Here is a 4375-nt window from a genome sequence, read left to right as displayed (position 1 = left end):
GCGGCGATTTTCCCCGTGTCCCTGCTCTCTCTTTCTCTCCCTCTCTCCCTCTTGCCTTAATGTCTGGAGTTGTAACGCCAAATTTCCTGCAGGCCATTAAAATCAAATGACGTCTATGGACATGCATGCATGCTGCTGCAGAAAGCGCCCTCACAACCTGCCTGCAGCCAAATGCGCCATTTCAATTATAGCGCAGGGCTTAGATGGAGATATCTGCCCAGAACACCCCCCTCCTCCTCACTCTCCAATGAAAGCAGGCAGCCTCCAGACTTTTAGAAAAATATGATTGTGGCTGATTATTGTTATTTTTTTTTATTATTTTTTTCAGCACAGAAAGACACAATGCAAGTGATAAAGCGCTGAAGTGTTGCGCCACCTTTGCAAAGAGTGAAGGTGGTGGTGGTGGTAGCGGGGGGAGTCAAGCAGGTGCTCACACCAAAGAGACGATTATTTATTTATTTGGATGTTTGTTTATTTGCGGGTAAATAACTGTGAATAATTGATGCAACATTGAGCCCAGTAATTACTCTGTACCAGCATCGTGAGAGAGGTGGAATATTCGTTTCTTGATATTTGGCGCCAACCAGTGTAGGAACTTATTATTGGTCCCCAGAAAATACATGAATGTACTTGATTTTTATTTTTTTTTTGGAACCTTCTTCATTGTTTGCCCCCACCAAAAATTACGATCTTTATGAATTTCTATAGTTTATTTTGTATACTATATGCACTCCTATAACACCTCACTTGACTTCAAAGGACTCGCAGCATGGCATTTTGCATGCTTTGCATAAAGTAACAACAAAATGACAAGCATTTAAATTTGAAATTAAACACTAATGCCCGTGATATTTGTCAGTGCGACTGAGGAGAGTGTGAGAATGCGTCTCTCCTTGAAGCGGGCCAAGTCTCCGTAATTAGAGAAACCTCAGCGCGCCTTAGAGCGCTCATATCTTCCCCACTGGCACAGATTTGTTGTTTCCAGAGGTACAAACTGGAGGGGAATCTGGATTTTTTTTCTCATTAAAGGAAACAAGCCCGGAGTTAGTTCAATTACATGAAGTATGCAGGGATGTTGTAAATTTAAAGATTTAAATAGCTTACAAAGTGGCCCCGGGCTCCATCAGTTAATTTCCTTAATTTATGGATTTTATCGGTGTCTATGTGGATGGGGAGAAGTAGGTCATCTTGAGCATTTGCATACAGCTTTGAGATTTCACAACAAATCCAAACATCTTGCCCCCCTGACCAGCACCTCAGCAGGCCAAAGGACCTGCACACGTTCCTATTTCCATAGCCTAAGTGACACAAAAATGATTAAATTGGGAATTCTCCTCGTATTCAGGGTTAAAAAAAAAAAAAGAAAAGAAAAAAAGGCAGGTCTGCTTGTAATATTTGACCCAGGTAATGAGATTATTGATGTTTGGTCTCCCAGATGCAGGCGCAGACAGAGATAACAGCTCTGTTCTAGTTTTCATTAAAGGACTGTTCCACTAAATTTCCCCATTATTATTACTATAATAATAAGTGTTTCACTTTCTAAAACTGTATGGAAGTCTAATTGATATAGATTTTTACTTAATTCTGAGTTAATATGTTTGAGCTGCGACAAAAAAACATTAAACTGCATGCATCAGTCAAAATTTCAAAGTCTCCTTCAGACATCATATGTTAATGAAGTATGAATTAATGCATGACCCTGTAAGAATAATAACTTTGCCTCTAGGTTCAAAGGCAGGTGCTATTAGTGGTGCTGCCTAAAGTGGCACAGAGGACAATACTGTGCTTTTCTCTTCTTTCAGTTTTGTCCTTTTTGCAGAGGATGACATATGATTCTTAACGCATTTAATCTGCGTATCAATTACACTTTTAACAGCATGTATGTACAGCCACTGTGGATAAATGGCCATTTAAAATCCTTAAAAACAATTCACAGTGCAATGACAGATTGAGAGCTTTTAGGGTGAACACACACAAATGTGCGCCACACTAATAAAATCACGCGTGCCACGATTTAGCAGCTGGGCCAGGGTCCCAAACTCAGAGGATGAATATTCTGCTTAAACATTATATCACTGTGTCAACATTATATCACTGGATCACAAGAAGATGGGACTTGGTACCATCTGCTGGCTGGGAGCAACACTGTGCAGAAACGATCCGATAATTTATCACTATGTTACTGAGGGTCCTACGCATTTATTGGTGCAAGGTTCAAAAAAGTTTCCAAATGAGTTTGTATATGTTCCTTTTTCGAGGCTGTTATTCTACATACTGTATAATCTAATCTGTATGTGAAGCCTGCTGATTTTATTTTCATACACCTTCTTTTTTTTAACTCTTACATTTCCACTGAAGCCTTAAGGCCTTTGGTTAAAAGCTGTCTTTTATGAGCCACATACAGTATCCCAAGTCACCAGCACACTGTACAGCATATGCACTGAGGTGAAAACAGTAGGTACAATACAGTCACATCCGCCCCTCAAAATGCGAGCATTTGCAAGAATCTCTTTCAAGCATTTCACATCAGATCAACACTTCTACTTTCCCCTCTGGCATGTGGAGAAAGTTTGCAAAGAACATTCAGAACTTGCTTTTAGTAATCTGCATGCCTTGTGGAGCCTGGTTGCTGTCAATCGCTCCGTTCTTCCAGCCATTTGACATTCTGCTTGATGTTGGTGTGTGTCTGAGGTGCAGCAGCGACACTTATTGTTCATTATTTCAGAGAGAGAGAGAGAGGGATAGAGAGAGAGGGAGGGAGGGAGAGGGGAGGGTAAATGGGTGTCAGTTTATTAATAGAACGCATGGGGTTGTGTTGCACACAAACACCTAACAAGCACAGCGCAGAATTCCCTCAAGTGCTTAATGCCAGCAATTAAGTTTCTGAAAAAGCTGAGCACAAAGAGTGTGTACTTTCTGTATACTTCTGAGAGTTGCTGTTATGAGTCAATTCCACTTTTACAGGTGAAACTGCAAAGAAGACCCCGATGCTGTCAAGTTACGTCTTTGTTATATTCAGAATGTTAACGTGATTGGATGAGACATTTAGTAAATATTAACCAACGGGAGGAAGACGGAGAACCTCTACGCCACGCTAGACTTAAAAGCGCTTCATATTGTATATGTAGTACAGTATTTACACAAGTGCATTCAAATGCACTTACTTATAGACAACCAAAGATTCAGAGGGGAACACATTGCTTTCAGACTCCACTATACTGATTTGACATGCAGCATCAAGTTATTAGTTACTTTCACAAATTAACACTTTACAGACAGAATAGTGCACATATCCAAGAGTGGAGCTGTAATAATGGTGATGGAAAAAACAGAACTGTCTGAAACTGGCATAATGTGAGTTACAATAACATTTTACATTTTTTTACTTGATCAAAGGAACTAAATAGTTCATCCACCATAGCTGCGAATTCTATAAAGTTGTAAACAGCTCAACGAAAAGGTCAGATTAAAATCATCACAGCTTGATGTGGCAGAAACTGCTCATGCATATCTGAAGAACTCTTAATCTACTTTTCTTTTCTTTTCTTTTCTCAGGGAACATCTGTGCAAGTCTTTGAGATTTGGCTAAAGAATCTCTTTTGCTGCCATCATGTGGTCTGAACCTCTAATCACAGAATATACAGGAGCTGTGATGAGCCGTGCGGTACCTGTGACGAAGGCCTTTAGGGTCGATCATCCGCGGTAGCTGTGTCTGTGAGTGAAGGGTTACATTACGGTGTGTGATTCTCAAGAAAACATACAAAACGCAGAGAACATGGACATTTTCTCGGTTTTGTCGGCGAGGGGAAGAGGTGATAATGTGACTTTGTTTCGTGTCATTTGCTGTATCCGTCACAAACTTCGTTTTTTTTTTTTTTTTAAATGCAATCCTCTCTGATGTTTTGTAAAAAAAAAGAAAAAAGAAAAAAAAAACTCCTCTGAAATGTGTTATTCTGCTTCTGGCTCAAACCAGTCTTACACACATCCAGCATCATGCCTTGAATGTGTGAACAGAGGAAAAATGATCTTTTGCTTTTGTTGCTGCTACTATTTGGTTAGCAGTAACAACGTGAACAGTGTGATGTCTCCAATCACATCTGGTATGCATCACATACCATTCCCCCCGCTCAATGTGCCTTGGGGGAAGTCCCTGGCACTGCAGAGCACCCACAGTCCTCATTAGAGTGCATGTGTCATGATGGCATCAACCCGCAGCCTTGGCTTATGCTTTATATTTACAAGCATCCATCAGGACGCTGTCATCACAACAGTCACAAAACATGGATTTAGTCTTGAACGGTTTGAGCTGATCCAGCTTGTGTTTGTAAGTCGTGGTACGTACCGCATCCTCGAGGGCCTTTTTCCGTCTGCAGCC

Source organism: Chelon labrosus (assembly GCF_963514085.1).
Source record: "Chelon labrosus genome assembly, chromosome: 3".
Taxonomy (NCBI): domain Eukaryota; kingdom Metazoa; phylum Chordata; class Actinopteri; order Mugiliformes; family Mugilidae; genus Chelon; species Chelon labrosus.
Note: the sequence above shows the minus strand (reverse complement) of the source record.